This window comes from Cucumis melo, chromosome 12 (assembly GCF_025177605.1).
Source record: "Cucumis melo cultivar AY chromosome 12, USDA_Cmelo_AY_1.0, whole genome shotgun sequence".
Lineage (NCBI taxonomy): Eukaryota > Viridiplantae > Streptophyta > Magnoliopsida > Cucurbitales > Cucurbitaceae > Cucumis > Cucumis melo.
In genome coordinates, this window is record NC_066868.1 from 14,185,360 (window position 1) to 14,200,227 (window position 14,868).

A 14,868-nucleotide genomic window follows, 5' to 3' on the forward strand; every position below is an offset into this window, starting at 1 on the left:
CTTGGAAATAAAAAAATGGAAGATGAAAAATGAAGGTAGTATTTGTGAGCTCCAAATGTTTATATTCTTCTTTTTGAAAATGCATGATCGATGAAGTTGAAGATGAAACTGAAACTTCAAATGGAATGGTAACTTGCAAAAAGGAAGGTGGAGATTGGGGTTTGCCCTCTTTAAGGTGGAAAGATTAGAGTTTATTCGCTTGAACAATATGGGAGACAAGGAAGATGGAGAATTAAAAAACAAAAATGGAAAATGCAGATCATTGCAACGGGTCTAAAAAATGGAGATGAAGGGTTCTAATTTTGATTAAATAAGTATGTAGCTGTAATTATATTTCAACATTTATTAAAGTGTATTTATTTTATTTTAGCTTAAGAAAGTAGCTTACACTCTATGTGTATAGGGGTATTTTGGGTTTTTGCAAATTCTTATTTATTGTATTTTTTTTCATTTTGCTATTTTTCAAATTGACAATTTTAAAATTGTTATTCTAGTTGACATGTACGAAAATTGTAGTTGACAAATGATTTTTCATTAATAGATTTTTGCATGAAAAGTTATCTTTAGTCCTATATTTCATAAATGTCTGCTGTTTTTGTATTTTATCTCTTTTTAAAAAATGCTTTTTTAATTGTAAATTTGGTATGATTATACACTTTTTCTATTTATTTATAATTATTTATTTAATATCTCTTTCGTATTTAAAAAATATATTTATCACAAAGAGAAAATATATTTAATAAGAGTTTCTCGAGGAGATAATATAATATATATATATATATATATATATATATATATATATATATATATATATATGTGCTTGTAATATTTCAGATGTTGTTACATGTATGACAATATATTCTATTGTTTTAAACTCAAAACTCAATATACATTGGAAGGTTGTCTTAAATGCTTGCAAATATTTCAACTAATACTGTTAAGATGGACTACACCTTCAACATAAATTACATTATATACCATAAATTCCATTAATGCTATTATACATCATAAATTCTGTTGAAGTAGCCAAAAATCCCAAAAAATTAAATCTTAACATAAGCTTCAACTTCAAATTCATTTCAAATCATATAATTTCCAAAGGCATCACTTATGGTTATAATATATTCCTCGATATTCTGATATGTATGTCAATTTGGAACATTGTCTTTGCAAATATTTTAACTAATATATGAAACATACCAATAAGATTGACTACAAACGGTCAACATAAATCACAATATATATCACAAAATTTATTTATATGTTAGTACATATCATAAATTCTATTTAAGTAGTTAGAAATCCCAATAAATAAAAATTAACATAAGCTTCATAACATAAGTTTTCTATTCCCAATTAATGTGACAACTTAAATTCATTTCAAACCTCATAAGTTTTCAAATAAGCTATACATGTCGATATATATCACATATGGACTCAATATTTAAAGTATGTATATATATACCTGTATGTATGTACTACACACACAAACGCACGCACGTATGCCACACACAAAGACGAGGTCTCTATGTGTAGAAAAATTATGTAAAGATTGAATCAAAACTTACATTTGCAACATTTTTATACCATGATTATGCTTATGAAGTTTATGCTTAAGTTTCAACTTGATGGAAACTAGAATATTGCTGGGCTTAGAAAGATTAAATCGAAACTTACATTTGCAACATTTGTATACTATGTGTATGCTTATGCTTAATGTCGTGTTTTTTTTATCTTTTGCGTTCCTTATGGGTCTTCTGTTAAAAACCTTGGTTGTATGAACCTTCGGGGGCTTATTTTGAAAAGTTCATGGTTTGCTTATTAAGAAGGAGATTTCTATTAGGCATAGGGTGTGTTTGGGCCTCGGGTTTAGGGGGAAAAGGAAAAAGAATTTGGGCCAAACCTTGTTTGTCCCAAGTATTTTGTTCAAAGGGGATTAGGGTTATCCTAATCCCCTTTTAACCTATCTTCTCTTACTGCCTTTCCCGTCGTACGCCTCTCTAACCCTACCATTTTCTGATCCGACATCGTAGTTCTTCTCACGATTTTCGTTACGTTTTTCCCTCATTATCTTCCCTTTTTTTCTCTGATTATCTCCCTTTTACCGATCTCTTCTCTCTTCATCTTGAAATTAATTTACATCTCCTTCGTCTTCTTTCGAAGGAGATTTCCGTGTTCTTCGTGCTCCATTTTTTGCCATACTCTTCCCAAAACCCTTCTTAATCTCTCTGTTTCGTTGATCGGTTGCCACCAACGTGCGTGACCTCCGAAACGTTTCTCATCCTCTCTCCATATTTCCATACCCTTCGTATGTCGAACAAACCCTTGCCGCTCCCCACTCTTGCCAGTCCTAGAACGAGTTTACTACACTTTTTTTATACCGAACAGCCATTTTATGGTAGATGCTACACTAAATCGGTGAAAGGAATTTGAGTACGGGCATGGTGGAGCACGGCAGGGGTTCTCGGTGTGCACCAAAGGTATGGTCAGCCTATGATGAGCATTGTGGTGGTCAATCTGATTGTTTTGTGCAATTTTTGTTCTTATTATCGGTCCAATATTCATTCCTGTTCACGGTGATGAGTTTAATTTAGGCCTTATGTTGAATTTTTGTTTAATGCCTCGTCTGTGAAGTTGATTAATCATCCGCGCTCTCTGTTTTTCACATGTATTCCGAATTTGTTCTATCATCCGCACTCTCTGTTATTCACATGTATTCTGAATTTGTTTACTCATCCCAACTCTCTGTTTTCACATGTATTCCTTTGTTTTCTGTCCATATGTGATCATAACTTGTTCTGCCCTTAATGTGCTAAATTTTGTTGGAATTCCGTATATTGAACATGTTTTGATTTGTTTTAGAACATCTTCCATTTCAATCTATAATTTATAATGGACGAACACGAGTTGGAGTCTATTGTAAATGCGTTCATAGCATCCCGACGACAGTTGTTACTAATGTTGGAGCTCTTGAAGAACGATACGAAGAGGATAACGCATATCCCGTATGAAACTAGGCATAGGATTAGACAGTTAGCTTACTTTCGCATGATTCATGGCTCAGACCTTGTCTGTCGCCAAAGTACGAGAATGTACCGAAGATGTTTCGCCATTCTGTATCACCTACTGAGGACCATTGCTGGACTAACGTCGACGGAAGTCGTCGATGTTGAGGAGATGGTAGCAATGTTCCTCCACATTCTTGCGCACGATGTGAAAAATCGTGTCATTCAACGAGAGTTCATGCGGTCGGGTGAGACAATTTCCCGCCATTTCAACATGGTCTTGTTGCCCGTCATTCGACTTCATGAGGAGCTTTTGAAAAAACCACAACCAGTGCCTAATGAATGCACAGATCAAAGATGGAGGTGGTTTGAGGTACACATTTATCTCGAACTACGTACTTCCAACACAACGACGTTAGTTCTTCTCAATAATTTGTAGTTATCCGTTGCAGAATTGCCTAGGTGCATTAGATGGAACGTACATAAAAGTCAACGTTCCAGCAAGTGACCGGGCTAGGTATAGAACACGCAAGGGGGAGGTGGCCATAAATGTACTTGGCATGTGTGACACGAAAGGAGATTTCGTTTACGTACTTGCCGGTTGGGAAGGATCAGCTGTGGACTCACGCATCCTCTGTGATGCCCTTTCAAGACCTAATGGGCTTAAGGTGCCCAAGGGTAAGTAACAATGACATTGTACCTATGAATGCAATTTTGCAAGTAACAGCTGCGACATTTTAATCGTGTATTGTGATCACAGGCTATTACTACCTGGTTGATGCCGGGTACTCAAATGCGGAGGGTTTCTTGGTACCATATAGAGGCCAACGCTATCACTTACAAGAATGACGTGGCCCTGAAAATGCACCTTCAACGTCGAAAGAGTTCTTCAATATGAAGCATTCGTCTGCTCGTAATGTAATCGAAAGAGCATTCGGTGTCTTGAAGGGTCGATGGGCGATACTGCGGGGAAAGTCATACTACCCTGTAGAAGTTCAATGTCGCACAATACTCGCATGTTGTCTCCTCCACAACCTTATCAATAGGGAGATGACAAACTTTGATATACAAGACAACATAGATGAGGTTGATTCCACCCACGCGACTACTGCCGCCGATGACATACATTACATAGAGATGTCGAATGAGTGGAGTCAATGGAGGGACGACCTTGCAGAAGAAATGTTTAGTGAATGGGAGTTGCGTAACCAATAGAAAAATTAAATGTTCCCCGTTCATTTTCATACTTAAGTAGTGATTGCAATAGGTCTTATTTTGTCATAGCTTTTGTAACATGATTATTTTGAATGTATTGGTTACGCAAGTAACTTACTGCCAAACTGTTTTTCAGTAGGAGTTTACTGTACTATGAAACTAATCATATGTATGTTATCTAATCATACGAAACTTAATGAAACTAATATGTTTGTGTTTTACTTCTAGCATGACAAGTTCATCGAGACTAACTAAACATACTGGGACTAAAGAGGAAGAGGCAGGCCTCGTGGAGTTGGTCAATGCTGGTGGGTGGAGGTCCAACAATGGGACCTTTCGCCCTGGGTACTTAAATCAGCTGGCGAGAATGATGGTCTTCAAGATCCCAGGTTGTAATATCCATGCTTCAACCATCGATAGCCGAATCAAATTGATGAAGAGAATGTTCCATGCACTTGCGGAGATGCGTGGCCCAAACTGTAGTGGTTTTGGGTGGAATGATGAAAAAAATGCATCGTCGCTAAAAAAGAAGTCTTTGACGATTGGGTAAAGGTGCGTTACTAGTCATTTGAACACTTGTACTATTATTTCAATACATGGACTAATAGTTTATTATTGCACTTATACAGAGTCATTCGGCGGCGAAAGGCCTCCTTAATAAGTCGTTTATCCACTATGACGAATTGTCGTACGTGTTTGGCAAAGATCATACAACAGGAGGCTGGACTAAGAGTTTTGCGGACATTGGGTCAAACCATCCTGCTGGGTATGACGCATTTCCTACTGACGCTACGCCAGATACGAACTTCTCGTCAATGTACAGTTCGGGATTGAACATGTCGCCTGATGATTTGATGGAAACAAGAACCGCTAGGGTCAGTGAACGTAGGAATGTTTCAAGCGGGTCTAAGCGGAAACGTCCAGGACATGCCACAGATAGTGGGGACATAGTTCGTACTGCCATTGAGTACGGAAATGAACAACTTCATCGCATTTCTGAATGGCCTATCCTACAACGTCAAGACGCTAGCCAAACACGTCAAGAGATTGTTCGACAGTTGGAGGCCATCCCTGAGCTCACATTGATGGATAGGTGTCGCTTAATGCATATACTTATGCGTAACGTCGATGACATGAAAGCTTTCCTTGAAGTTCCGGACAATATGAAGTACCCGTACTGCAGCATCATTCTTCAAGAAAACCGATGACTAGTTTGTTTGTTGTATTTGTATTAATGAAACTTTTCTTACTTGGACTATATGTTCTTCTTCTAACTTGTTATGTCTTATTATATAACGAACTTGAAATTCTGTTGAAGTTAATTAGTTTGTATTTTCATTTCGCTTTAAAATGTAATGGTATGAATTGTTGTATTATCCTATTAATGTTGTGTTTTCGTTGAAGTTTCTTTTTACAATATTTATAAGTTGCGTATACGTGGAAATAATTTAGTTTAAATACGCTAATGAATTTACGGATTTACGAATTAATTTTGGACGACATAACATAAGAGAAGAAACAAAATTATTAAATGGGACTCAATATAATTATTTTATAAAACGCATATTTGTTACTCACATGGGTACGTAAATTTTTTTTTTCAAAACCTATTTACAGAATTATGTTTAGGTTATTCTAATTACATAATTGAATATTGATCATGAAAAAAAATAAATTATATATTTTTTATTCTTATATTAACATTCCTTATTTAAAAAAAATAACATAAATCTAATTAACGTAATCTTCACTCCAAACAAGTTTTAAGATAATACTACACTCATAACTCTTCCTCCAAACACATTTTATAATAATACTATAATAATAATCTTTCCTCTAAACACATATTATAATAATACTACAATAATAATTTTTCCCCCCAAACACATATTATAATAATACTACAATAATAATTCTTTCCCCAAACACATACTATTATAACACTACGTTTCATATTTCTTCCTCCAAACACATATTATAATAACACTACCAATAATAACTCTTCCCCCAAACACATATTATCATAACACTAGGATTATCATAATCCTAGAATTATCATAATCCTTTTCCCCCATAACTCTTTCTCTCCCCCAAACACACCCTTAATGTTTATGTTTATGTTTTTGCATGTTCTGTAATGAATGTTGGCTAAGGTTCATTTTTTTCCAAATTTGCAGGTAGTTGAAGAATCCATAGACCATGGTATCGATCAAGTTCATTTATGCGTCAGTTTATTTAGATTAGGTCACACATACATGTAATATTACAGTGAACTTATCTTTTGGATTACTGTAAAACCTTTACTGACAATGTATTTACATTTTTTATTATCAATATAAATATCTTTCTAAACATATGTGGGTAATATTGAAATTTAATATTTAATTTTTTTGAAGGAATAAATGAAGAATAGCGACATCAAACATGTGTCGACATAGAAGTCTTTATTAAACAGAAACAGTGTCGTCAAAGCACATTTCTTGATAAGAATTATGTGTAACAAAACATTTACAATGACAATATATTAGTGTCGAGTTATATTGAAAGGTGACACACTTAAAGCGTCGTTATAAGGGTATTAATGACGATATATTCATGTCAAGTGATAGATAATGGTGACACATTTAAAGCGTCAAAGTAAAGGTATTAATGACAATACAATGGTGTCAAGGTATAGCTAACAGTGACACATTTAAAAAGTAAATATAAAGTTATTAATGACAATATATTCGTGTTGAGTGATAGATAATGGTGACACATTTAAAGCGTCAATGTAAGGATATTAATGACAATATATTCGTTTCCAGGTATAGATAACGGTGATACATTTAAAGCGTCAATATAAGGTTATTAATGACAAATATTCGTGTCGAGTGATAGTTAACGATGACAAATTTAAAGCGTTAATATAAGAGTATTAATGACAATATATTCGTATCGAGCTATAGATAATGGTGACATATGTAAAGCGCCAATGTAAGGGTATTGATGGCAATATTTTGGTGTAGACATTAGTGACATATTTATTGCGTCAAGGTATATTAATGACGCAATTTTGGTGTCATTTAAACATATTTAATGACACATTTTCCAAAGTGTCATTAAATAGCCTTTCTGTGCAGTGGCTTGAATGACGCGAAAATTGTGTCATTGAATGTCTTAGGACGGAAATGTTGCGTCGTTAAAACCCAAATTAGTACTATTGTATTTTAACGATGCAAAATTTGCGTCGTAAAGAGTTTCAACGACACAATTTTTGTGTCATTGATGCCCTTGTCAAGAAATGATATTTAACGACATTTTGGAAAAAGTATCGTTAAATATGCTTAAATGACACCAAGATTGTGTCATTAATATCCTTACCTTGACGCAATAAATATGTCACCATTATCTATAGCTTGACACCAATATATTGTCATCAACACCTTTACATTGACGCTTTAAATGTGTCACCATTATCTATAACTCGACATCAATATATTGTCATTGATACCTTTATATTGACGATTTAAATGTGTCACATTTATCTATAACTCAACATAAAAAAAAATGTCATTTTTCACTATTGACGACATATAATTCTGGTCAAGAAATGTGCTATCACAACACTGTTCCTGTTTAATAAATGCTTATATGTCGAAACACTTGTTTAGTCCCATTATTTTTCAATCCACAACACATAGTCATTATTTTTCAATTCACAACACATACTTTTATGTCATATATTTACATAATTCAACATTTTACTGCTAAAAAATGAAATACATGATCAACATTACACATATATGTTTAGAAAGATCTTTATATTGATAATAGAAAATGTAAATTACATTTTCGATAGAGGTTTTACAATAATCGAAAAGATAAATTAACTGTAATACATGTATGGATGACCTAATCTAATCAAACTAACGAATAAATAGACTTGATTGATCTCATGGTTCATGGATTCTTCAAATACCTGCAAATTTACCGAAAATAGGAACCTTAATCAACATTCATTAGTTACATTCCAAGCAAATTTCACCTTCTTAATAAATACACAAATGAACTTTTCAAAAGAAGCCAAAGTAAAAATAAAAAACGAATAAGGGTCACAAAATTGAAATAGAAACACATACTACATGTTTAAGCTACAACAAAATTGAAATTTTAGTCTTATATGCTGCATGCAGCTCAATAAGTAAAACTTACTCTTGAGATATTTATCATATTTATTGGCTTCATAGACTTTGTTATTGATGTATTTAAGGGTCTGCGAAATCTCATTTGATAAGAAAAAGAAGCAGCAGAACAATGGAAAGTGAATTATGGATAGACAACTAGAAAAAGAACTATTTAAGGACGTCATGGCTAGACCTCATAGTTAATAAGAGAATCAAATGAGACAAGAAAAAATAAACACACTTAGAAGGAAACAATAAATCCAATTCATAATAAACGTAAAAATGAGATATGCTATCACCAAAGTGAAGTGTAAGTTTGCAAATAGATAAAACCATTGAAATGTGCAAAGAAAATTTCTTCATTTGACATATATTTACCTACACCATAGGGACGTCACTGCACCAGCCTTATGGCATTAAACCAACAAAGGAAAGCTCCTGCATATCATGTTATCTGCATTAGCACCACCTTTGTTAATTTGGAAAAATATGGAGGAAATGAGAAATCCTAAATATAGATTAGATGTGTTGGGGTTGATGCCCTAAATCTTGTGGTCTTGTAGTTTATAATTGTATATATTATAAAAACTTTTTATTTGTTTTATTTTATTTGACATTTAGTTGCATTAACTCACGAAACCAATAAACTAACATCCAAGGTTATATTATGTAACCTAAACATGTATGTGGAAACATACAAGTGGATCATGTTTAAGTGATAACCTAAATGGTCTGTAGTAAATGGATAAGGCTAAATACCTTATTCTGGTGACATTACGAATACGACATGCTTTGTAGTTGTTACAATTGTTCTAAAGTGTTATAAATGATTTGATCCTAATCATTCATGTTGAGACATTAGAGCAGGGTATTCTATACAAAGAGTTTGTATAAGACTGGACCATGAAATGAATAGTCTCTCTTATTAACACCGTTACTAGTTGAGACTACATTTCGCCTTGATGACCATAGGTGTCTTGACCTGAATCCTGAGTGAGTTGTGAACTCCTGCCTATGAAGGCAGTCCTTTAATTTGCATGGGTGAGAGTGACCTATGCCGCCAACCCAATATGCTTACCATTTTGGGGATTCGTCTGATTGGGGAGCTGGGAACACAGCTACACAAGAAAGAAATCACTCATTCTCTATAAATAGAGTAAGTAGAGAAATTGCTCTCTTAAGGGCTGATTCCAGGGCTTGAACAATGTGGCGCTACACCCTTTCTTAGCCTAAGAGGAGTTCAGTTATAGTAAAGACTATAATTATTATTCATTAAAGGAATCAGTGGTACTTAAGAAGTTAGATGTAATTACAGGGGTAAAACGGTAATTTTTGGCCTAGTTGTACTTATGAGCAATTTGTGAAGGGTCATTGCACTATTGATTGGTTATATCTAATGGACACAGAAATATATCTACAGTAAGAAGAGTGCAACTATTAGTCTTTAGTGGAATGACTAATAATTAAAGTATAGAGATTAATTTAATTAAAGAGTTTAATTAATTAATTAATCTCATTTCATTGGAGCTTCAATTGGTAGGTCCATAAGGTTCTCTTGTTAGCTCAATAAGGATAGAATCAAATTTATTTTGGTTTAATTTGAATTGTTCAAATTGATTAAAGGGAATAAATTGTATATAATACAATTAATATAATGTATTTGACACATTATAATATAAAATTTTGATGAGAGAAGTTAATATTTGAATATGATTCAAATAATAATAATAATATGAATAAGATTCATAAATAAACTATAGGTTAAATTAACACTACAAGAAAACGGAGCATTCCCGACGCCAAAAAAGACGTCGGCATAACGGACATCGGGAAAAAGGATATTCCCGACGCAGTCGAGACTGCGTCAGGAGAAGCGTCGGGAAAAACCTTTTTCTCGATGCATCAAACAGGCGTTGGCCACGTGACGTCGAAAAAATGCCAAATTAATTTTAAAAAACACATTATTCCCGACGCCATGCACAGTGCATCGAGAACGACGTCGGAAATAGGGGATTTTCCGACGCACTGTGCGGCATCGGAAAAACCGTTTAATGAGCGTCAGGAATAACCTTTTTTCCAACGCCATTTGGGGGATATCCCGACGCGTCGACACGGCGTCGGGAAATCTCTTTTTTATTCGTTTCAGTTCTGTAATTTACAAAACTGAAAGCCGAGAGAAAAAAAAGAGAGGAAGAGAGGGAAAAAGAGAGGTCGAAGCCGAGAGGAAGAAACCGTTCTGCCGCCGTCCCTCGCCGCCGTTCTACCGCCGTCTTCCACTTTAGGTAAGTGGAAAATTAAAATTTGTTTAGTTTAAAGTTATGTTTTAGGGTTTTTTTTAGGAAAATTGTTTTATGATTTTTTTTTGGAATAAATTTTTGTTTGTTAAATGTATTTCTGTATAGAATGTGTGTATCTTTGTACCCATTGAATACATTTTGAAATGATGTACCTATTAAATACATTTTGAAATTAATTAAACTTTATGCACACATGGTGAAAGTCATGTAAATTGTAAGGATTGTATAAGATTGTTTAGAGGGAGAGAGTACTTAATATGCCTTCCACTTTTGGGGTGTGTGTTTGATTATTAGTCAATTCTACACAATTGGAATGATGAAGAAAGCATCAAGATATTGAAGAAATGTAAAGAAGCAATTCCAAGTAGAGGTGAAAGAGGGAAAGTAATAATAATAGAGATGGTGTTGGAAAAAGAGTAGGAACAAATGAAGAAATCATCAGTTGAAACTCAACTTTGTTGTGATGTGCTAATGATGATAACTTTCAGTGGTAGAGAAAGGAATGAGAAAGAACGGAACACTCTTTTCTTAGCTGTTGGTTTTGGTCACTACACCATTATTCCTATATTGGGTTTAAGGTCTCTCGTTGTGGTCTACCCTAATTAACTACCATACCAACTTCTACCCTCTTTCCCAAAGCTATGTCTCATCCCATTTGCCTTACCTTGCAAATATCCAATATGTATAATGTCAAATCTCTATATTGTAACAAAAGATTGTGAAACAATAAGACAACTTTTTGTTTTGTTTTGTTGTTTTTTAATACTCTTTCCCCACTCCTTCTTCAATCATGTGGAATTAATATAACAATAGTTGAGGATATGTGTGTTGTTGTTAAAGAAGAAAGAGAATAACCCTTTTTTATATATAGATATAATAAGTGACTTCACTATCATCTAATCTAAAACTATAACTCCTAAATTTGTTCAATCCACTTCGACCCACCTTGTCTAATTGAGATAATTTTGAATGTTTTTAAAATCATTTTTTGAGTCTGAAATTGTTAAAATTCATTTTTAACATTTTTAAAAAAAACATGCCTTTATTCATTTGAAACTAATTTTAATCGTATAAAAATTGTACTATCCTATATATAAAACATAATGTAACACTCAAATGCACTATCGAAGTCTTTTACAATTCATTGTCATTACAAACAAACAATCTTATTGAATGTTTGTTTTCTATGTCCATAGCCATTATGAAAAAGATGATAGAATAATTAACTTGTGCACAACAGGGACCACCACATGATCCCTAGCTCTGCGGTATGTATATGTCTCTATTATTCTCAAGTTTTTGCAAATATATGATTATGTACTAAACTTAGTTATTTCTATATCATTTTTAGAACCGAAGGTGTAGAATGTCGCGCATATGCACCTCGTTGGGAGACTTTTTCTTATGTTTATGTTTTTTCTATTTTGAGAACTATATTTATTGTAGTGAACTTATTCGTATTATTAATTTCAATTCTATTTTTTTAATTTGTGTTTGTATATTTCTTAATTTATTTTAATTTATATTCAATTTGTTTTAATTTAATCCAAACGTCAGGAAATTTTTTTGAGCAATCATAACATCATTGTGAATGTTTGAGCAAAATATTATAAGGAAAAAAGTAGAAATAAAATATTAAAAAAATATATAAAAAGGAATTCCCGACGTAAAGAAACGTCGGAAAAGAGGATTTCCCGACGCTGGAAGGTGCGCCAGCATAGTCTGCGTCAAGAAAGAGGTATTCCCGATGCAGGCTATGTCGACGCGTAGTTCGACGTCGGAAGAGGCTTTCCCGACGTCGTATTGGTACGGCGTCGAGAAAGCCTCTCCCGACGTTCTTTCCGAGCCGTTTTGTACGTCGGGATAACCTTTTCCGACGTACTTTTCATTTTTGCCGACGTTTTTTGACGTCGGGAGTATCCCGTCTTTTGTAGTGTAATATGGATTTGATTCATATTAGTACTATAAATTATATGAGAGATTTAAACCATTGCTTATATTATATATGATATAATACAAAGTTTATATTATATGAGATATAATATGAATTAAATTTATATTAATTTTATTTTATTAATATATATTTAATTAATAAAATACGTGTAGAGAGAGTGAAGGAGTTATTTTGATAACTTTCCTTATCTTTCTTAAGTTGGTTGAAATATATGATATTTGTATTCTCATTCTGCTTTGCTCGATTCTCTGTGTTCTAAAAAGAAAAAAAAATTATCTCCCAAACTTTTCCCTCACCAAAATTGTAGAAGCTCCACATCTCTCTGTTAGATTATTTTCTTGAGAATAACGAGGAAGACTTCGTGGCGTTCTTGAAAGCTTGAAAGCAGAGTTGTTTAAGGTTCTACAAAGGTTAGTTTCTTTACCCTTTTTTCTCCATAGCATGCTTAGGTTTGAGTTTTTTTTTTTTTCTCTGAATAGTTGTTTTTGGGTTTTACAAATTGAATTTCATTTGCAGGACGTTCATACGCTTTCGCTTTGGGAATTCCATTCCTTCAAAATGGTCACCATCAACTTTTGTTTACATAGTATAAAAGACCAATACTATTCTCTTATGCCTATCGAAAAAGAGTAGCACCAAATTTGCTTACTCACCCTCAAATTTGCCTTCCATCATTGCTCAAAAGCCAAAAGATAGGGCTTCTGCCCCTTTCTCAAAATGATCAACCATATTCATGATACACAAAAAATACTTCGATATAATAGCTTTTAAATAATATAGCGTTACAGACTACAAAAATAAAACCATATATTCTGTTAATCATATGTTCGAAAGTTTAGAGAAAAACAATAAGGTGAATCCAAAATTTGAATTTTGAACTTTTTTCATACTCTTATATTTGATTGAATTAAATTTGATGACATAATACAAAACTTAAACAACATATCAAATAAAACCAACACATTTTTGTTTTAAAAAAATACATTGATTCATTGGTTATGCAAATGGAAAATCTAAATGAACGGAACTTTATATAGTGTCACGGACTACAAACATAAAACCATATGGATAGTGATGAAACCATACAATGCAGTTGCTTTAAAATTGTACCATACTACTTGGTTTTCCACTCCCAAACCTTCACGAAAATTTTGATGAAACTATTTAGTAAAATGGGTAGTGAGAACTAGCTTATCAATGAAACATTCAAAATTAAAACTAAAATAAGTAGAGGTTTACCTGGAGAAAATACTACATCAAGTTCTCTTAAAAGTAAACAAAACTTCCAAATTCTACTGTTTGAGTTAAACTACATACCAAAAAGAATTGGTATCTCAAATTTTCTCATGAAATAAAATTCAGCAGAGTTACAAAAGAACAACTCTGATTACCTAAGACATCCTTTGATCAGCTTCTTTGGCCAGTAATTTCTCCTTTGCCTTAGTTTTTGCCTGAGACTTGGATCTCATGATCATTCCACCGCCCCACTTCTTCTTTTATTCTTCGTACTTGTCGTTGAAATTAGCCTTAACATAAAACAAAAAAACAAATAAGTTGTTTAGATATGAGTCTAATACGGATGCTATAAAATAAACTTGGATCATATCTAGGTTTTATGTGTGTGTAAGTCACCTTAATGGCTTCCAGGATCCTGCTAAACTCCATCTTATCTTCATTCTTCACTATTGTTAAACACAAAATTGATGCAGTCTTTTTGTGGATAACCTGTTATTAAAAGAAAAAATTACAAAAATCCATGGCTTCAAAGGAGTGTGGCAAATAAAGAGACATGGTTACCAACTTCTACAAATATCAAGAACAACATAGCTGAAACTATATATAACATGGAGAAGTATTCCAAAGACTTGTTCTAAAATGACACGAAACGAGTAACGTAGAAAAATGGAAGAGATTGATAAAATCAAAATATCTGATTATTCGACTTATTAGCAATTTTAACACTCCAAATGGAATATAACTAGTCAAAAATGAAGAAATTAAATTAATAACAAGACACAATAAAAAGTAAATATAAAAAACCCTAATAAATCAATCGCGAGTTTTCCCATATCGCCGAATAGAAGCAAGCTTGTTAATTCCACAACTGACATAATTACCCCAATCCCATTACAGAGAAGCAAGATTTCGACGACGTTGTGACGTTCCAAAGTTCGATGGCAGTGGCTGGAGGATTGTCTCGATGACAACGGCTAGATTTTAACTTGGCTGGA